This window comes from Monodon monoceros, unplaced genomic scaffold (assembly GCF_005190385.1).
Source record: "Monodon monoceros isolate NGI ecotype Baffin Bay Population unplaced genomic scaffold, NGI_Narwhal_1 Super_Scaffold_12, whole genome shotgun sequence".
Classification (NCBI taxonomy): domain Eukaryota; kingdom Metazoa; phylum Chordata; class Mammalia; order Artiodactyla; family Monodontidae; genus Monodon; species Monodon monoceros.
The window spans coordinates 331,705-354,261 of record NW_021703768.1 but is presented as its reverse complement, the minus strand read 5'-3'; the positions used below and the strand labels follow the sequence as shown (position 1 = coordinate 354,261).

Below are 22,557 nucleotides of genomic sequence, written 5' to 3'. Positions count from 1 at the left end.
GAATGTCAAAGAAGCCACAGGCTGACTGTTCCCTAAGTGCAGGCAAGTCAACCTGGGCACATCTCCAGCCCATCCCTCTGGCCCAGTCCAGCTGCTGCAGTGCCGTCCAAAGATGTGGCCCTGGGTGTCCAGAAGGCCAGAGCAGCAGACACAGCAACAAGCCTCTGGACTTGCCTCTCATCACACTGCAGCCAGTGTGAAAAAATATTTACTTCTCGATTTCTTCTGAAATACCTGCTTGCTCTTTCCCAGAAACTAAGTTTCAATACACTTAAAGATGTTCTGGTAATCTCTCCAAAATACTCTGTGGAAAGGCCGCTTTTGGACATTTCACAGGTTACCTCTTGCCAATTGATCAATTCTCTACTATGTTTACAAACTCAGTGCATGCCTCTAACCTGGGGGTCAGGAGAGGCATCAACAAGCTGACGTCCCCCAGTTGAACTATGAATTCTAAGGCATTTATTTATAACAAAATAGTTTTGTTTTCGAATTATGCTCGAATGCTGCTTATGTTATAAGCAAGCACATACTTTTCTGGCAGTAAAAGTGGGCATGGAAGAAAACAGTGTGGTGGTTCCTCAAAAAGTTAAACACAGAATCACCATACAACCCAGCATTTCTACTTGTAGGTATACATCCGAAAGAACTGCAAACAGGTATTCAATACATGTACACATATGTTCACAGAAGCACTATTCACAACAGCCGAAAGGTGGCAACAGCCCAAGTGTCCATCAACAGGTGAATGGATAAACAAAATGTGGTACACCCACACAATGCAATCTTATTCATCCATAAAAAGGAATGAAGTGCTGCTACACATACAACATGGATTACACTACGTGAAGAAGCCAGACACAAAAGGTCACATGTTGTATGATTCTGTTTATGTGAAATATCCAGAACACGCAAATCCACGGAGACAGGATGCAGTAGCTGCCAGGGGCTCTGTGTGCAATGGACAACCGCTCGGCGGATACAGGGATACTTCTGGGGTGACAAAAATGCTCTGGCACTAGGTAGAGGTAGTGGCGGCACAACACTGTGAATTACTGAAATGCCACTGAACTGTTCACTTTAAAATGGTTTTGTTATATGAATCTTACCTCGGGGTGGGGGAAAGAGTAAGTGCTGTTAAAGGTACTTGAAAAAACCAAACCAAACTAAACCAAACCAGTGGGTGTGGAAGAAGGTGGAGACAGGGGCAAACTACGGCTCTCGCCCCCATGAACCCTCTGAGCCGGGCTCCCAGGAGTGTACACCCAAGGCTTCATGAAGCCATCAAACTGAAAGCCGGGGAATCTCAACCTTGGCACAACTGACGGGTTTTTTTACATTTATTATTTTATTTATTTATTTATTATTTTCGGTGCATTGGGTCTTCGTTGCTGCGCACGGGCTTTCTCTAGTTGCAGTGAGCGGGGACTACTCTTCGTTGCGGTGCGCGGGCTTCTCACTGCGGTGGCTTCTCTTGTTGTGGAGCACGGGTTCTAGGCGCGCGGGCTGCAATAGCTGTGGCACGTGGGCTTCAGTAGTTGTGGCTTGCGTGCTCTAGAGCGCAGGCTCAGTAGTTGTGGTGCACGGGCTTAGTTGCTCCATGGCAGGTGGGATCTTCCCGGAACAGGGCTTGAACCCGTGTTCCCTGCATTGGCAGGCGGATTCTTAACCACTGTGCCACCTGGGAAGCCCCACAACTGACATTTTAGAGTGGCTTGTTCTCTGTGGTGGGGGCCGTCCTGTCTTCTGTAGGATATTCAGCAGCTGGCCGGCCTCAGCATCCCCTTCCCCAGCTGTGACAACCCCAAATTTCCAGACACCACTAGATGTCACATGGGGAGAGCAATACTAATCCCAGGTGAGAGACGCTCCTTTAAGGTAACTGTCACAATCACCCCAATCTCCAAATGTAAGTCCTTTCACGTATTTTCCACATCAAGAGACAGACAGAAGAAAGTAAAATAGAAAAATGTATCACTGTTTGCTCTAATTCAAAGGCCTAGACTGCCTTGTGGCTCAAGGCATGAAACAAAGTTCAAGCTCTCTATTCTTTGGAAGAGAAGACAGGGAGCTAACTCCCAGAGGGCACTGGCCCTCCAGCTCACAGAGGACGCTGGGAGCACCGCCAAACCACCTCCCCCTGATTCACATGGACAGCTGTCTGGACTCACTTCTGGCTAAAAATAAGACCCAAGTGGGGTTCTTTTTCTGACTGCCCAGCCCACAGAACCCAGCACAGAGAACAAGACCATTGTCTTAGACAGCAGCACACATTCATGTGATCCTAAACTTGGGGTACCACTTTTACAGAAAATCAGAAAACCAGGGATTTAAAAAACCAAAGGCTACATTTTACAAAGCTACCACACCTACTAGAGGCAAAAGGTACAGTGGCAAGTGAGTCCCACCTTTAGACCCCTAAGGGCTGAGCACACTAGACTGATGAGCCTGGCTGACGGGTTTCCTGGGCCCACAGGGGAGGGGGCAGCGCATGGCCAGACAGTCAGGAGAAAAGATGGTTCTCAGGCAGCAGGCTGGCAGGGAGGATGCTCCATGGTTACTCTGAAGCCCAGCCACGAGGGGTGCTGCTACAGAGTGGAAGTAAGGGGTGGCATGAGTACATGCTGAATTTTTCTCTGTTTAACGTTCTTAGAAAGAGACCCAGTTAGAAAGAGAAGTTGGAGGAAGATACAAACATAAAATTCAAGAAAAAGGTACAACCGTTTATAGACCAATTTTTAGTCTAATTTTAAATATGTGAAATAAAATTCACATCATATATTTAAACAGAGTAACAACAACTCTATCATGATTTTTATGAGCAAACCAAACACTTTCAATATTCCAAATAAACAGCGCCTTGCCTACCCCAACACTGCTTTTAGACCATCTTCCTTTGGCCGGTGGCGGCCTCCTGGAAGGAGGGCATGAGCCCTGCATCCCTCCCTCTTATCCTCCGTACACGGTCTGCCTATGCAAACCCGTGCAGCACAGAGCTTCCAGACCACTCCTTCACAGAGGGACCAGACAGCCGCACACCACACCCTCCCTGCCCAGTACTGCCTTCAGGCTGCCTCTGGCTGCACCTCAAACACTAGTCTTTGAAGTCTACCCAATACCTTGGCTTAATTTTAAGTGATGTATGGGTCAAATCCCTTGAACATCCATTCACTCAACAACTATTTCCATGCCAATAATGTGAGATAGTGTGCTAACGCTGAAAACAGCATGTCAACAACCAGGTATGTGAGCCACCTACATGGGTCTTACAGTCTAGTGGAGAAAGCATGAAAAATTATCCTATGAGGTACAGAGAGAAAAAAAGAGAGAGGGACTGTACCAATACAAACTAAACTAATAAAAATCTAGAAGGGCTACTTTCTACAGACCTCCAATTATAAAATAAGACATGGCATGTAATATACAGCATAAGGAATATGGTCAGTAATATCGTGATAGCTTTTGTATGGGGACAGAAGGTTACTAGACTTATCGTGGAGATCATTTCATATCGTATGCAAGCGTCACACCACTACATACTGCACCTGAAACTAACGTAATATTGTACATCAACGTCCTTCGGTTAAAAGGAAAGGGCTAGTTTCACACAGAGCTGTGTGGTATGGGCACAGTCCTGGAAATGCACGCACAGGCCAGGACCCCAAGGTTCAGAGAGCAGAGCGCTGAAGCAGGTGTGCAGCTGACCCGACCCCGGCTCTGGGGTCAGAGGGAACGGGCCCTGCCCCCAGCCCAGAGAAGCCACTGCACAAAAGCTGGGGTGGACTCCGAGCCATTCTCAGTGGCCAGGGGCACCACAGTCCTCTCAAGGCGCTCAAGAGCCAGGGCAGTTCTAGTCCCATGATTTTTTTTTTTTTTTTTTTTTGGCTGCGTTCGGTGTTGGTTGCTACGCGTGGGCTTTTCTCTAGTTGCGGTGAGCTGGGGCTACTCTTCGTTGCGGTGTGCGGGCTTCTCACTGCGGTAGCTTCTCTGGTTGCGGAGCACAGGCTCTAGGCGCACGGTCTTCAGTAGTTATGGCACACGGGCTCTGCACTTGTGGTGCACGGGCTTAGTTGCTCCGCGGCATGTGGGATCTTTCCCGGACCGGGGATCGAACACGTGTTCCCTGCGTTGGCAAGCGGATTCTTAACCACTGCGCCACCAGGGAAGCCATGTTCCCAGGATTTTATTAGGCTAATATCCTTAGAGAAGATTTTAAAAGATGGAATTATTCTATGTCAAAGATTAGGCACTTTAAGGCTCGTGATAAGATCAACTAAGCCTATGTTTTGATTCAGTACAGTTGTTAATTTAGCAATATTAAATCTCTCTGTGATGAACTTCTTTGTACACATATAATCTAGTATCATGAGATTTTAAGTATCAAATACTAGCATTTGTATGAGTACTGTTATTCCAACATTTTTCAAAATCTAAAAACTGAGTCCTCTTGAGATATACCTAGAGAATTCCTTTATTGGGGACATTAAAATTTCAAATCAAGCAAAGGTACATCTGTTGGGAATGATTCCTTCTATATCCACATAACCTCACACATGTACCCTGTTATTTGTAATTCTGAGATACCTAAACCCGGACAGAACGGACATAAGGGCATTAATTAGCCTTTATCCTGTTCAGTGTGAACAGTCATACATTTTATCACAAGCTTTAAGGTGTCTGATTATAAGTCCTGCTGCGGGCACTGTGCATGTGTGATATACACACCACTTCATCTTTCTAAACCCTGAAAAAGGCTGAATTCTAGAACACATCCAGTCCTAAGAGTTTTGCATAAAGGACTGGGGGCTTGTAAGAGACAAAGTAAACTTCTCAGTTCTGAATAATTCTCTAGTACAAACCTGTCCTGAAGAGGCAGAATATGAAATGATAACATGAAGGAGGTCCCCTAGCCAAATTTAGGAATAAATCTGAGGGTAAAAAGGAATAATAATTAGGGCTTCCCTGGTGGTGCAGTGGTTGAGAGTCCGCCTGCCGATGCAGGGGACGCGGGTTCATGCCCCGGTCCGGGAAAATCCCACATGCCGCGGAGCAACTTGGCCCGTGAGCCACAACTACTGAGCCTGCGCGTCTGGAGCCTGTGCTCCACAACAAGAGAGGCCACAATAGTGAGAGGCCTGCGCACCACGATGAAGAGTGGCCCCCACTTGCCACAACTAGAGAAAGCCCTCGCACAGAAACAAAGACCCAACACAGCAAGAATAAATTAATAAACTCCTACCCCCAACATCTTAAAAAAAAAAAAAAAGGTGGGAAGACTGCTCAAGATGTAGTGACCCTCAGGAGACAAGATAACAAAATGTGCAACACGTGACCTTGATTAAACCCTGAATTTGAATAAAGGACATGAAGACATTCTGAAGAAAACTGAAGAAATCTAAATGTGGACTTGGATTACGCATTAGTGAATCAACGTTAAGATTTGGGGTATCACGAAACTACTGTGGATATGTATAAAGGACATCCTTGTTCTTGGGACAGGCTGGAGTTGTAAAGAATAAAGTATCATGACACAACAATCAAATGGTTCACCAAAAAAGCAGAGAGAAAATGTTACAAATTACCGAAATTTGGTGAAAGGTACAGAATGTTCACCGACCTGTTCTTTCAACTTTCTGTAGCTTCAAAAGTTATTCAAAATTAAAAGCTGGGGAAGGGAAATACTACAGCCAACAAAAGGCAAATACAGATTTTAAAAATATGCCCTTGCAGTGATCGAAAGATGGGATGGCCTGAAGATAAAGTCAGAGAAAATAACTTATTTTATAACTATTTTTTTGACTTTTCCACTGACCAATACAGTAAGAAAAAGCTTTAGTAGCTGGAAAACTTGGTACAACCTCAAGATTTAATGACTCAATCGATGCAGTTTGATTTTTAAGAGTATACTTTTAAAAAAAGATGAATTAATATTTAACTTTTCATAATTAATTTTTATTCATTTTAACAGTGTTTTAAGTGTTATTTTTCTCAGGCTGGCTAGAGGTTTATCAATATGATTCTTTCAAAGGACCAATTTTCAGTTTCACTGATTTTTCCTACTGTATTTCTGCTTTCAGTTTCACAAAATTCTCTCTTACTGTCATTATTTTCTTCCTTGTGCTTGTTTTGAAATCAATGTGCTCTCCTTTTAGTTTCTTAAGGTAGAAGCTTAGATTGGTGAGACCTTTTCTGTTTTCTGTAGTAAGCATTTAATTCTACAGATTTCCCTATAAGCACTGCTTTCACTATGCCCCACAAATGTTGATATGTTTTGTTTTCACTTTCATTCAAATTAAAATTTTCAAGTTTCCCTTATGAGGTCATCTTTAATTTTCAACTACCTGGGGACTTTCCAGACAGTGTTCTGTTACTGTTCTCTAATTTAACTCCACTGCAATCACAGCTACTGTCTCGCCCCTGACAGCTCCAACTGCTGGGTCCTCCTCAAGTCTGGCCTCCATTGATTCCTTTATCTCTTAACAACAGATCACTTTCTGTGTATCACATATAATTTTTCACTGTGCACCAGAGAAAAGCAACAGAAACCAAAGTAAACAGTATCTACACCTACGGACGGGACACCCCTTCTTCTGTGGGGCCATCAGTATGGAAAGTTGAGTCAATCTGCTCTTCAGCTGAGTTGCACGCAGGTTTTGTAATCCTCAGCACGCCACACCCTTCAAATTTCTTCAACAGTAAACTGCCTTCACCTTTACGACACTAGAATACCGTTCTCAAAAATTACTGGCCAAAGAAGAAATATACCCCTCTCAAACCCGCTGCAAGCCGGAAGTGAGGCAGAATCGCAAGTCATCCAACTTCTGCTCAAAATTCAGATTCACATGAAGATGAAAACAAATGTGCAGGCTGCCTCAGTTTGAGGATGAGCCTTCAACTTTATTTTGGCAGAAAGGTGGGTGTTTGCTAAACTGAAAAAAAAAACAAACCCCAAAACCAACATACTGCGATAGAATATATAAGGACTCCCCCAAAGTTAACATTCTGCCCCACACGGTACACACAGTCTTTGGCAGAGAACACACCTTGCCCCACACCCACAAAGGCTCCGTTAACCCCGTTTCCTAGGAGGCTGGGGCTCGGCCTTGCTTCCACTCGTGTGTCCAGAGGTTCCTTAATGAATATCTTCAGGTGCTACGTTGGATGTTCTGTACAGAGCTTGGACTTGCCTGTAGAACACTGCCAGCCACATTCCCGGCATCATACCACACAGTGATTTCATACAGTGACACATCAAGAACCTCATGTCTGCACCACCTCCTTCTCATGCACTGTGAAAATGAAAGAACACACTGGGGCTGCAGTTTCCACCATCACAGTCTGGGAACCAGCTCTGTATGAAGGTGCACCAGGGGCAGGAGAGGCGCACAGGAACACTTGTGATGCTCCTACCTAAAACAGTTTTGGCTAACCCTAGCTGCTGAATAATAAGTTTCTAACCATGCTCAGTTTTTTGTTTTTTTAATTAATTAATTTATTTTTGGCTGCGTTGGGTCTTTGTTGCTGCGTGCGGGCTTTCTCTACTTGCGGCGAGCAGGGGCTACTCTTCATTGCGGTGCACGGGCTTCCCATTGCGGTGGCTTCTCTTGCTGCGGAGCACAGGCTCTAGGCACACGGGCTTCAGTAGCTGTGCCTCGCAAGCTCTAGAGCGCAGGCTCAGTAGTTGTGTGGCACACGGGCTTAGTTGCTCCGCGGCATGTGGGGTCTTTCCCGGACCAGGGCTCTAATCCGTGTCCCCGGCATTGGCATGTGGAGTCTTTTTTTTTTTTTTCTTCGGTGTGCGGGCCTCTCACTGCTGTGGCCTCTCCCGTTGCAGAGCACAGGCTCCCGACGCACAGGCTCAGCGGCCATGGCTCACGGGCCCAGCTGCTCCGCGGCATGTGGGATCCTCCCGGACCGGGGCACGAACCCGTGTCCCCCGCACCGGCAGGCGGAACCTCAACCACTGCGCCACCAGGGAAGCCCTCAATTGTTTTTTAAATTATCCTGTATTCTCTTGTGTTCATTAAAAGCTTAAAAAAACACACATTTCACTGTGGTTTCCATATGAGACAGTAAATCTTTGGGGGAAAAGTTATGAGAGAAACTATTTTTTGCAGAAGGGTGGTTAACTATGCAATATGACCTGCAAAGAGTTCCAACTGGGAATGTAAATTGATACAGCCACTATGGAGAACAGTATGGAGGTTCCTTAAAAAAGTAAAAACAGAATTACTGGGCTTCCCTGGTGGCGCAGTGGTTGAGAGTCCGCCTGCCGATGCAGGGGACACGGGTTCGTGCCCCGGTCCGGGAAGATCCCACATGCCGTGGAGCGGCTGGGCCCGTGAGCCATGGCCGCTGAGCCTGCGCGTCCGGAGCCTGTGCTCCGCAACGGGAGAGGCCACAACAGTGAGAGGCCCGTGTACCGCAAAACAAAACAAAACAAAACAATTACTACATGACCCAGCAATCCCAACAATGGGCATATACCTAGAGAAAACCGTAATTCAAAAAGACACATGCGGGGCTTCCCCGGTGGCGCAGTGGTTGAGAATCCGCCTGCCAATGCAGGGGACACAAGTTCGATCCCTGGTCCGGGAAGACCCCACATGCCGCGGAGCAACTAAGCCCGTGCACCGCAACTACTGAGCCCACATGCCGCAACTACTGAATTCCACGCCCCTAGAGCTCGTGCTCCACAATGAGAGAAGCCACCGCGATGAGAAGCCAGCACACTGCAACGAAGAGTAGCCCCTGCTTGCGGCAACTAGAGAAAGCCCAAGTGCAGCAACGAAGACCCAACACAGCCAAAAATGAATAAATAAAATAAATAAATTTATTAAAAAGAAAAAAAGACACATGCATCCCAATGTTCACTGCAGCACTATTTACAATAGCCAGCTCATGGAAGAAACCTAAATGTCCATGAACAGAGGAATGGATAAAGAAGATACGGTACATATATACAACGGAATATTACTCAGACATAAAAAGGAACGAAATTGGGTCATTTGCAGAGACGTGGATGGATCTAGAGACTGTCATACAGGGTGAAGTAAGTCAGAAAGAGAAAAACAAAAATCGTATATTAACGCATATATGTGGAACCTAGAAAAATGGTACAGGTGAACCAGTTTGCAGGACAGAAACAGAGACACAGATGTAGAGAACAAACGTATGGACACCACTGGGGGAAAGTGGCGGGGGTGGTGGTGGGATGATTTGGGAGATGGGAATTGACATGTATACACTAATATGTATAAAATGGATAACTAATAAGAACCTGCTGTATAAAAATATAAAATTCAAAAACACCCCAAAACAAAAAAAGCTCCAACTTTTTCCCCAACTTTGGTTTGCCTAGGAGAAAAGCTCAAATTTTGCAATAAAAAACTAACTTTACTATCAAGCACAGTAGTAACTGCTTAACATTTGGCATGTTTTGGGGGGAAGAAGTATGGAAATACAGCCAGGGATACATCAATATGGAAAAATGGATAGAAGCAGCAATCTGCTCAGAGCACTTTAAATCCAATACAGAAACAGAAGGCACAACCGTAACGCTGACAGTCTCCTCCCAGGGCTGCCTATATTTCCAGACTGAAACGACGTGCCAAGCGCCCAGCACAATGAATGAAGAGACACTGAAATCAAGCTACATCATGTTTCAGAACTCCAGGAGCAAAAGTAAGATCCTAAAAGCTTCCAGACGGAAAAAATCGGTGGTATACAAAGGATCAAGAATCAACAGCTCTGAATTCCCAACAGCAACACTGGAAACTGGGAGAAAACAGAGTAATGTCCTGAACTAATTCCAAGCAAGAACTGTATACTCAAAATTATCAATCCTAAGGTCAGAATAAAGACATACAAAGTCTAGGAAGCTACTAAAGGATATTTTCCCCCAACAGGGGAAAAAATAAGGAAGACATCACATCTGGAACTCAGGAGATCCAGAGGAGACATGATTTCCTTCTCTTTCTTTTCTGGACCTTAGATTCGGTGGTTAATGCACTCTTCGATACAGTAATGATATTCCGATACAGTGACCATCCCAGAAGGTCTGACCCACATGGCACTCGCGTGTGTTATCAGGCACTGCTCTGAGCACTGTGCCTACTGTTCCTCTAAGGCCCACAGCAACTTAATGAGCACTTGGGAGTGTACCCTCTATCTTACGGATAGCTAAACTGATAGAGCCTAAGACCCCAAACTAGATTTTAAACATGTATCTCGAAAAAAGACATAGGTCAAATTATTGTTAACCAACCCTAAAATTTATCAGGTACTTACTATACGGCAAACGCTATGCTGCTAAGCGCTTTATACACATCATCTGATTAACTCAACAACCCGACGGATACATACTGCTACCATCGTTCCTCGTCATTTCAGCTCTGTGAAATTACAGAAAAGACAGCCCAGGCAAAGAAAGGTCAGTAACTCACTCAAAGCTGAACAAAGAGGCACTACAAAGATAGCATTACACCCAGTGAAGGGACTCAAGCCCAGGGGCTTACGCTGGCACTAAACTTACTGTCATTTTAAAATAATAAGTCTGTGTACATTTTTTAAAAAGAAAGAAAATCAGATACAAAAACTAAATTTGCCCCTTTGCACAGAATGTCCTTTGGCCTCTCTTCCCCTCTGCCAGGAAACAGCACTCAACCTTAGAGACAGAGCTTTATTAAACCTTCCCGACTGCCCCTCTCCCCAACTACCCAGCCTCCCTCCTGTTCTCTGATGCACTGCCATGTTCCCACCGTACTAGGCTGTAAGCAAGGGTTGTGCCTTGCCTTCATCGCTGCTTTGGACACTTTGCTTTGGAGCGGAGGGGTCTGTCGCCACCTTTTCTAAGAGCTGCCCCCATTGTTCCTCCTCCAAACCCTGGTCTTGGGATGGTCCCCTGGCTCCCACTCACCCCAGTCAGAGCTGACCACACCAAGGACAGGTACCCAGCTCAAGTCAGACCAAACAAACTGTATCCCCCAATAATGTGGAACCTGAGACTCAGAGTGCAGTGGGCTCTCTGGGTCTGGAAGTGGGACATGAACTGGAGAGCTGTAGCAGGCCACCCTCCACAGCGTAGACGGAGCAGCAGGAAGAAGAGCAACACTGATGTACAAGAGGGGCACACTCCCCACTACTCCTGTCCCTTCCCAGGGCCTCTGCATTCCAGTCTTATAATTAATTCTTGTTTTTTCTTTTCTTTTTTAATATTTGAATTTTATTTTTTTATACAGCAGGTTCTTATTAGTTATCAATTTTATACATATTGGTGTATATATGTCAATCCCAATCTCCCAATTCATCCCACCCCCCTCCCCCGCTTCCCCCCTCGGTGTCCATACTTTTGTTCTCTACATCTGTGTCTCTATTTCTGCCTTGCAAACCGGTTCGTCTGTACCATTTTTCTAGATTCCACATATATGCGTTAATATACGATATCTGTTTTTCTCTTTCTGACTTACTTCACTCTGCATGACAGTCTCTAGGTCCATCCACGTCTCTACATCTTCTTGTTTTTTCTTAATCTGGAGCTTCAGTTGGTTGGTTTCTTGCAACCAAATAACTCTACTAAAACTACCTGTATATCATACCTACGCCAGCACCAAGCATCCATTCCCTAAGTGCTTGCAAATAAGTCCATGACCTCCTCAGTTTAGGGCTTCACCAACAGTCTGCGAGAGGACCCCCAAATTCCCACCTGTCCTATCTTCCAAGCCTGAACCCTTAGCCTCCAGTTACACACCCTTTGCCTCCCACCTGGGGGATGGCAGCAACAGACCCTTAGCCCCCTTACCTGACTGTACGAGCAACACCTGACGTGCCAATCACCTCCTCCCCCTCGAATGCTGGGTGAGGGGATTACCATTCTTTTGCTGTCCCCCATCTCCTTGCTACGCCCTTTTCTGACTGCAGCCCGATCCCTGGAGTCCTGGCAGTGCAGTGCTCTAAGGGCTCAATCCCCTATCACAGTAACAGGCTTTCCTTTCCAAACCCACTGACGGTGGATTCACCACCCACTTCCAGCACAGAAAACCCCCTCCCCGCAAGCTGCCACTCAATCCTACCCATCTGCCTGTCTCGCCCCCTGGACTCCACTCCCACTGTCTGGGCCTTTGCCTAGCCTGCTATTAACTTGCTTCCCCAGCCACCTCTTTCCCTCTCCAGCCATCCTATACACCACTGCCTGATTTATCTTTCTGAAGGGCAGCTCTTGACATCTGACTCCAGTCTTCAAGTGCTCCTCGTACAGAAGAAAATCAAACTTTTTTAGCCTGGCCTAGTCGAAAGCCCTTGTACCTTACCCACCATACTTCCAGGCACCCTCCCGCAGGATTCTGATTCATCGAGTCTGAGGATGGCCAAATACACGTACACAAACGCTGCGGGTGAACTTGGGGCTCTCCGCCAGATTTGGACCAAGATCCTGACCACTGGTCCCTTACAGAGAAATCCGAGAAACATTAATGTATTCTTGCCTTGAAGAGTTAGAGACAACTTTTAAAAAGTAATATATTTCCCCACAGTCAAGAAAAAGGACATGCTTCCAAAACTTACCAGCTGAAGACATGAGCATTGTATTTCCTGTAAAAACTGCAAAACAGAAGGCGCTCTGAATTGAAGTGTTTCTGTCACTCATATTCTAAAGCGTCTGTGATTTATGATGGGAACTGGAAAGAAGCAAGAATCATAGACACTCTGTGCCTTCAGACCATTCAGAATCCGGCAGTGCTCTTTACTGTGAAGCTCAACTGATGTCTGTGTTTATTATGTGATCTCTGTTAGAAAAGCATTTCGTGAACCTGTTCTTGTGCCATACACCAGTTTAGGCCAAATATTTAGGAATATTTACAGGCATACTTTGTTTTACTGCACTTCAGAGATACTGCGTTTTCTACAAACTGAAGAGTTGTGACAGCCCCACGTTGAGCAAGTCCATCAGCGCCGTTTTTCCAACAGCATTTACTCACTTTGTGTCTCTATGTCCCATTTTGGTAATTCCTGAAATATTTCAAACTTCTTAATTATTATTATATTTGTTATGGTGTTACTACCTAATGTTACTATTATAACTCACTGAAGGATCAAATAATGATTAGCACTCTTTAGCAATAAAATATTTTCAACTTAAGGTCTGTATGTTTTTTTAAACATAATGCTATTGCACACTTAGCAGACTACAATATAGTGTAAACACAACTTTTATATGCACTGGGAAACAACCAAAAAAGTCATGTGATTTGTTTTATTGCAATACTCGCTTAACTGTGGTAGCAGAACCGAACCGGCAGTATCCCCAAAGTATGCCAGTACTTCCAGTTTGAAAGCACTAAAATAGGATGAACGTTTTAAATTGTCTATAAAACATTTAACAATAAATGGTCTTGATATCTGGGCTCACGTTTGTGAGCCTTCATTCATGCATTCATCACGCCTGTTTTGTGCCAGGCACTGAAGCAGGGGCTCCACACACTGACTTGTCCTTGCCACTCAAGTTTCTCACCTGGTTAAATTAAACACTGATAAACGCAGCCACGTCTTATCTCTCTGTGGATATGACAGGAGTTGCCAAATTAACTTTGTTTTCTCCATTCCTGGATTTTTACTCCAATTGCTATCCCTCTCTTAAAGGAAACCTTGTTGGTACAAAAAAGCCCAGTCATCAAAAAAGGGGTGAGAAGGGGGACCACAGTAAAGAAGCAGAAACACAACAAAGAAACGGGCATCAAAAATCTGTTTGGAGCACTTCCCTGGTGGTGCAGTGGCTAGGAATCCGCCTGCCAATGCAGGGGACATGGGTTCGATCCCTGGTCTGGGAAGAGCCCACATGCCACGGAGCAACTAAGCCTGTGCGCCACAACTACTGAGCCTGTGCTCTAGAGCCCGTGAGCCACAACTACTGAGCCCACGTGCCACAACTACTGAAGCCCATGCACCTAAAGCCCGTGCTGCACAACAAGAGAAGCCACCGCACCACAGCAAGGAATGGCCCCCACTAAACACAACTAGAAAAAGCCCGCACACAGCAACGAAGACCCAATGCAGCCAAAAAGAAAAATAAACAATCTGTTTGAAGGAGGATCTATATGTATCATTTTGGTCCCAGACTTTCCTTCCTAATTAAGCTTTAAGCAAGTGAATGCTCAAGATAAAATTCCTTGATCAAAGAATCATTAGTCATAGGAATTCACCAAGATGCTTACTGAATACAAGAAAACCAAGCTTATAACCAAGCTTTGGTTATTATAATAACCAAAGTTCCATCCAAGTTATTCATTAATTAGCAATGGTTAAAAAGTAAATGGGGGCTTCCCTGGTGGTACAGTGGTTGGGAGTCCGCCTGCCTGTGCAGGGGACACGGGTTCGTGCCCCAGACCGGGAAGATCCCACATGCTGCGGAGCGGCTCGGCCCGTGGGCCATGGCCGCTGAGCCTGCGCGTCCGGAGCCTGTGCTTCGCAACACGAGAGGCCACAACAGCGAGAGGCCCGCGTACCGCGGGGAAAAAAAAAAAAAAAGTAAATGGGAGAGAGGAACCAAGATGGCAGAGGAGAAGGACGTGCTCGCACTCCCTCTTGCGAGAACACCAGCATCACAACTAGCTGCTGGACACTCATCGACAGGAAGACCCTGGAACTCACCAGAAAGATGCCCCACAGGCAAAGCTAAAGAAGAAGCTGCAATGAGACGGTAGGAGGGGCACAATCACAGTAAAATCAAACCCCGTAACTGCTGGGTGGGTGACTCACAGACTGGAGAACACTTACACCACAGAAGTCCACCCACTGGAGTGAAGGTTCTGAGCCCCACGTCAGGCTTCCCGACCTGGGGGTCTGGCAACGGGAGGAGAAATTCCTAGAGAATCAGACTTTGAAGGCTAGCGGGATTTGATTGCAGGATTTCGACAGGACTGGGGGAAACAGAGACTCCACTCTTGGAGGGCACACACAAAGTAGTGTGCGCATCGGGACCCAGGGGAAGGAGCAGTGACCCCAGGGGAAGGAGCAGTGACCCCAGGGGAGACTGAACCAGACCTACCTGCTAATGTTGGAGGGTCTCCTGCAGAGGCGGGGAGTGGCTGTGGCTCACCTTGGGGACAAGGACACTGGCAGCAGAAGTTCTGGGAAGTACTCCTTGGCATGAGCCCTCCCAGAGTCTGTTATTAGCCCCACCAAAGAGTCCAGGTAGGCTCGTGCTGCACTGCCTCAGGCCAAACAACCAACAGGGAGGGAACCCAGCCCCACCCATCAGCAGTCAATCCGATTAAAGTTTTACTGAGCTCTGCCCAGCAGAGCAACACCTAGCTATACCCACCACCAGTCCCTCCCATCAGGAAGCTTGCACAAGCCTCTTAGATAGCCTCATCCACCAGAGGGCAGACAGCAGAAGCAAAAAGAACTACAGTCCTGCAGCCTGTGGAACAAAAACCACATTCACAGAAAGATAGACAAGATGAAAAGGCAGAGGGCTATGTACCAGATGAAGGAACAAGATAAAACCCCAGAAAAACAACTAAATGAAATGGAGATAGGCAACCTTCCAGAAAAAGAATTCAGAATAATGATAGTGAAGATGATCCAGGACCTCGGAAAAAGAATGGAGGCAAAGATCAAGAAGATGCAAGAAATGTTTAACAAAGACCTAGAAGAATTAAAGAACAAACAAACAGAGATGAACAATACAATAACTGAAACGAAAACTACACTAGAAGGAATCAATAGCAGAATAACTGAGGCAGAAGAACGGATAAGTGACCTGGAAGACAGAATGGTGGAATTCACTGCCGCGGAACAGAATAAAGAAAAAAGAATGAAAAGAAACGAAGACAGCCTAAGAGACCTCTGGGACGACATTAAACGCAACAACATTCGCATTATAGGGGTCCCGGAAGGAGAAGAGAGAGAGAAAGGACGAGAGAAAATATTTGAAGAGATTATAGTCGAAACTTCCCTAACACGGGAAAGGAAACAGCCACCCAAGTTCAGGAAGCGCAGCAAGTCCCATACAGGAGAAACCCAAGAAGAAACACACCGAGACACATAGTAATCAAATTGGCAAAAATTAAAGACAAACAAAAATTATTGAAAGCAGCAAGGGAAAAACGACAAATAACATACAAGGGAACCCCCATAAGGTTAACAGCTGATTTCTCAGCAGAAGTTCTACAAGCCAGAAGGGAGTGGCATGATATACTTAAAGTTATGAAAGGGAAGAAACTATAACCAAGATTACTCTACCCAGCAAGGATCTCATTCAGATTCGATGGAAAAATCAAAAGCTAAGAGAATTCAGCACCACCAAACCAGCTCTACTACAAACGCTAAAGGAACTTCTCTAAGTGGGAAACACAAGAGAAGAAAAGGACCTACAAAAACAAACCCCCCCAAATTAAGAAAATGGTAATAGGAACATACATATCGATAATTACCTTAAACGTGAATGGGTTAAATGCTCCAACCAAAAGACACAGGCTTCCTGAATGGATACAAAAACAAGACCCAAATATATGCTGTCTACAAGAGAACCACTTCAGAACTAGGGACACATACAGACTGAAAAGTGAGGGGATGGAAAAAGATATTCCATGCAAATGGAAATCAAAAGAAAGCTGGAGTAGCAGTACTCATATCAGATAAAACAGACTTTAAAATAAAGAATGTTACAAGAGACAAGGAAGGACACTACATAATGATCAAGAGATCAATCCAGGAAGATATAACAATTATAAATATATATGCACCCAACATAGGAGCACCTCAATACATAAGGTAACTGCTAACAGCTATGAAAGAGAAAATCAACAGTAACACAATAACAGTGGGGGACTTTAACACCTCACTTACACCAATGGACAGATCATCCAAACAGAAAATTAATAAGGAAACAGAAGCTTTAAATGACACAACAGACCAAACAGATTTAATTGATATTTATAGGACATTGCATCCAAAAACAGCAGATTACACTTTCTTCTCAAGTGTGCACGGAACATTCTTCTCCAGGATAGATCACATCTTGGGTCACAAATCAAGTCTCAGTAAACTTAAGAAAACTGAAATCATATCAAGCATCTTTTCTGACCACAACGCTATGAGATTAGAAATGAATTACAGGGGAAAAAAACGTAAAAAACACAAACACATGGAGGCTAAACAATACATTACTAAATAACCAAGAGACCACTGAAGAAATCGAAGAGGAAATCAAAAAATACCTAGAGACAAATGACAATGAAAACATGACGACCTGAAACCTACTGAATGCAGCAAAAGCAGTTCTAAGAGGGAAGTTTATAGCTATACAAGCCTACCTCAAGAAATAAGAAAAATCTCAAATAAACCATCTAAGTTTACACCTAAAGGAACTAGAGAAAGAACAAACAAAACCCAAAGTTAGCAGAAGGAAAGAAATCATAAAGATCAGAGCAGAAATAAATGAAATAGAAACAAAGAAAACGATAGCAAAGATCAATAAACCTAAAAGTTGGTTCTTTGAGAAGATAAACAAAATTGATAAACCATTAGCCAGACTCATCAAGAAAAAGAGGGAGAGGACTCAAACAAATGAAATTAGAAATGAAAAAGGAGAAGTTACAACAGACACCACAGAAATACAAAGCATCCTAAGAGACTACTACAAGCAACTCTATGCCAATAAAATGGACAACCTGGAAGAAATGGACAAACTCTTAGAAAGGTATAACCTTCCAAGACTGAACCAGGAAGAAACAGAAAATATGAACAGACCCATCACAAGTAATGAAATTGAAACTGTGATTAAAAATCTTCCAACAAACAAAAGTCCAGGATCAGATGGCTTCACAGATGAATTCTATCAAACATTTAGAGAAAAGCTAACACTCATCCTTCTCAAACTCTTCCGAAAAATTGCAGAGGAAGGAACACTCCCAAACTCATTCTACGAGGCCACCATCACCCTGATACCAAAACCAGACAAAGATACTACAAAAAAAGAAAATTACAGACCAATATCACTGATGAATATAGATGCAAAACTGCTCAACAAAATACTAGCAAACAGAATCCAACAACACATTAAAAGGATCAAACACCATGATCAAGTGGGATTTATCCCAGGGATGCAAGGATTCTTCAATATACACAAATCAATCAATGTGATACACTATATTAACAACTTGAAGAATAAAAACCATATGATCATCTCAATAGATGCAGAAAAAGCTTTTGACAAAATTCAACAGCCATTTATGATAAAAACTCTCCAGGAAGTGGGCATAGACAGAACCTACCTCAACATAATAAAGGCCATATATGACAAACCCACAGCAAACATCATTCTCAATGGTGAAAAACTGAAAGCATTTCCTCTAAGATCAGGAACAAGACAAGGATGTCCACTCTCACCACTATTATTCAACATAGTTTTGGAAGTCCTAGCCACGGCAATCAGAGAAGAAAAAGAAATAAAAGGAATACAAATCGGAAAAGAAGAAGTAAAACTGTCACTGTTTGCAAATGACATGATACTACACATAGAGAATCCTAAAAATGCCACCAGAAAACTACTAGAGCTAATCAATGAATTTGGTAAAGTTGCAGGATACAAAATTAATGCACAGAAATATCTTGCATTCCTGCACACTAATGATGAAAAATTTGAAAAAGAAATTAAGGAAACATTCCCATTTACCACTGCAACAAAAAGAATAAAATACCTAGGAATAAACCTACCTAGGGAGACAAAAGACCTGTGTGCAGAAAACTATAAGACACTGATGAAAGAAATTAAAGTTGATACCAACAGATGGGGAGATATACCATGTTCTTGGATTGGAAGAATCAATAGTGTGAAAATGACTATACTACCCAAAGCAATCTACTGATTCAGTGCAATCCCTATCAAACTACCAATGGCATTTTTTACAGAACTAGAACAAATAATCTTAAAATTTGTATGGAGATACAAAAGACCCCGAATAGCCAAAGCAGTCTTGAGGGAAAAGAACGGAGCTGGAGGAATCAAGACTCCCTGACTTCAGACTATACTACAAAGCTACAGTAATTAACACAATATAGCACTGGCACAAAAACAGAAACATAGATCAATGGAACAAGATAGAAAGCCCAGAGATAAACCCAGGCACCTATGGTAAACTAATCTATGACAAAGGAGGCAAGGATATACAATGGAAAAAAGACAGTCTCTTCAATAAGTGGTGCTGGGAAAACTGGACAGCTACATGTAAAAGAATGGAATTAGAGCACTCCCTAACACTATACACAAAAATAAACTCAAAATGGATTTGAGACCTAAATGTAAGACCGGACACTATAAAACCCTTGGAGGAAAACATAGGAAGAACACTCTTTGACATAAATCACAGCAAGATCTTTTTTGATCCACCTCCTAGAGTAATGGGAATAAAACCAAAAATAAACAAATGGGACCTAATGAACGTTAAAAGCTTTTGCACAGCAAAGGAAACCATAAACAAGACGAAAACACAACCCTCAGAATGGGAGAAAATATTTGCATAGGAATCAACGGACAAAGGATTAATCTCCAAAATATATAAACAGCTCATGCAGCTCAATATTAAAGAAACAAACAACCCAATCCAAAAATAGGCAGAATACCTAAATAGACATTTCTCCAAAGAGGACATACAGATGGCCAAGAAGCACATGAAAAGCTGCTCAACATCACTAATCATTAGAGAAATGCAAATCAAAACTACAATGAGGTAACACCTCACACCAGTTAGAATGGGCATACCAGAAAATCTACAAACAACAAATGCCGGAGAGGGTGTGAAGAAAAGGGAACCCTCTTGCACTGTTGGTGGGAATGTAAATTGATACAGCCACTATTGAGAACAGTATGAAGGTTCCTTAAAAAACTAAAAATAGAATTACCATATAACCCAGCAATCCCACTACTGGGCATATACCCAAAGAAAACCATAATTTAAAAAGACACACGCACCCCAGTGTTCACTGCAGCACTATTTACAATAGCCAGGTCATGGAAGCAACCTAAATGTCCATCGACAGATGAATGGATAAAGAAGAAGTGGTACATATATACAATGGAATATTACTCAGCCATAAAAAGGAACGAAATTGAGTCATTTATTGAGATGTGGATGGATCTAGAGACTGTCATACAGAGTGAAGTAAGTCAGAAAGAGAAAAACAAATATCGTATATTAACGCATGTATGTGGAACCTACAAAAATGGTACAGTTGAACCAGTTTGCAGGGCAGAAGTTGAGACACAGATGTAGAGAACAAATGTATGGACACCAAGCGGGGAAAGCCGCGGGAGGGGTGGGGATGGTGGTGTGCTGGCGATTGGGATTGACATGTATACACTGATGTGTATAAAATTGATGACTAATAAGAACCTGCTGTATAAAAAGTAAATAAAATAAAATTTAAAAATTAAAAAAAAAAAAGTAAATGACAGGACTTCCCTGGTGGCGCAGTGGTTAAGAATCTGCCTGCCAATGCAGGGGACACAGGTTCGAGCCCTGGTCCGGGAAGATCCCACATGCCGCGGAGCAACTAAGTCCGTGCGCCACAACTACTAAGCCTGCACTCTAGAGCCCACAAGCCACAAATACTGAAGCCCGAGCCCCACAACAAGAGAAGCCACCGCAATGAGAAGCCCGCACACCGCGAAGAAGAGTAGCCCTCACTCGCCACAACTGGAGAAAGCCCGTTCACAGCAGTGAAGACCCAACGTAGCCAAAAATTAATTATTCTTTTTAAAAAGTAAATGACATAAATAACCCCCGCACGGTAGGAATAATAAACACTAGGTCACTGTGTTTAAGTCCAGGGTAAGGAAAGCACCCCTTGGACGAAAGGTGGCATTTCCTTGGCCATGATGGAAGAGTGGGGAGCAGATCTTCCCACAAAACTGGACGGTGTGAGCTCCTGACCCGAAGGGAGTTAAGTGAGGACACGGAATCACAAAGACCTGAGAGGAGGAGCATCCGCACATGCAGAGCCCGGGACAGGGCCACAGCCAGCGGACTCTTCACCCTATTCTTGGTGCCTAGAGTCTGGAGTAAAGGGGCTTCCAAATATTTGTTCAGTTTTTTCTTTCATGAAGGGTATTTCCTCCTCCCAATTATACCTAATGTAGTAATTAAAAACTTGGTGATGCATGGGACGATCAAGAATGTAAATTCTGGGGCTTCCCTGGTGGCGCAGTGGTTAAGAGTCCGCCTGCCGATGCAGGGGACACGGGTTCGTGCCCCGGTCCGGGAGGATCCCACATGCCGCAGAGCGGCTGGGCCCGTGAGCCATGGCTGCTGAGCCTGCGCGTCCAGAGCCTGTGCTCCGCGACGGGAGAGGACACAACAGTGAGAGGCCTGAGTACCTCAAAAAAAAAAAAAAAAGTAAATTCTGGCAACAGTTGATTTTTCTTTTAAAGCCCAAAATAACGTTAATTCAGAAAGAAGAGGAAAAAGGTCACGTACTGTTGAACCTTCTGAGGGAAGTACCCCAGAAAACAATGACACCATGAAGACATTCAAGAAAACCAGGTTACATGGACAGCATATTCTGACTTTTAGTCATTTACATATTTTCACTGGATAAATAAATACACTGTCCAATTACCTGTACCATTTGCCAATGAAAAACCTTAAAGGAAGAAAGAAATTTGACTTATTATTAAGAACTATAACTTTTGGGAAATGGTTAATTCTAGATATGAAAAATTAAACGACTCAATCTCCCCCTACCCTCAACACCCCCCAAAAAAGTTTAACTGGTCTAGTCAAGGCTCTTCTGTCTGCCAAGAAGAGAAAATTCCCACAGGGAATTGGAGACAGATCTGACAGGTCCCAAGGCCAGGAAGCACAGCAGGCTCCGGGGGGTGTGGGACTGGAAACAAGAAAGGAAAAACAGGAACCAGAGCCCCGTCTGGCCAGCTCTTGGTGACCCTTCTGTTTTGCTGGGTGCACTTTCTGTCCTTCACCCTCTCTCTTAACTCGTGCACGGTCCAAAACTGACTGTAATTCCACTGCCCAGTGTCAGCTGTGTCTCTGTGGCACAGGAGGGGATGGCTCCCCCTGCCACAGGGACTACCGATGGGGTCCCTAGAAGAGAACACAGGCCAAAAACTGACTGGTGTCTTTAATATAGTAACAAACTCCCTTTAAGTTACATAAGCACTTATCTCTTCACTCTGGCACTACGTAACTACTTGGCAAAGATAAGTCATAAAGTATCATACATGAACCGAAATATATATAGCAAGCAATAATTCAGTTCCCAAAAACTTACGGTCAACAGACATGTGGCCCTAAAAAAAAAAAAAAAAAAAAAATCAGCAAAACCTCTTTAACATTTTTTTTAAGTACTCACGACTTTCCCCACTGTCTTATCAACTTATTGTGTCAAAAATAGGAGAAAGGGCTATGGCCAATATCAGAGGACATCTAACAAAGACAGTCACTTGTTATTTTGATAAATCATTCATGTTTTCAGTTCATTTCTCACACCTGTAAAGAAAAATTACAGGCTACCTTCTAAAAGTCCATTTATAAGTTCCTTACA

At 43.9% G+C, this 22,557-nt stretch overlaps 1 protein-coding gene across 4 annotated transcripts in view; it reads right to left on the bottom strand.

The window, feature by feature from the left end:
- The window catches only part of GNB1 (G protein subunit beta 1), a 95,572-nt gene that overhangs the window by 41,851 nt on the left and 31,164 nt on the right, over positions 1-22,557 (bottom strand). The window lies entirely within an intron of this gene.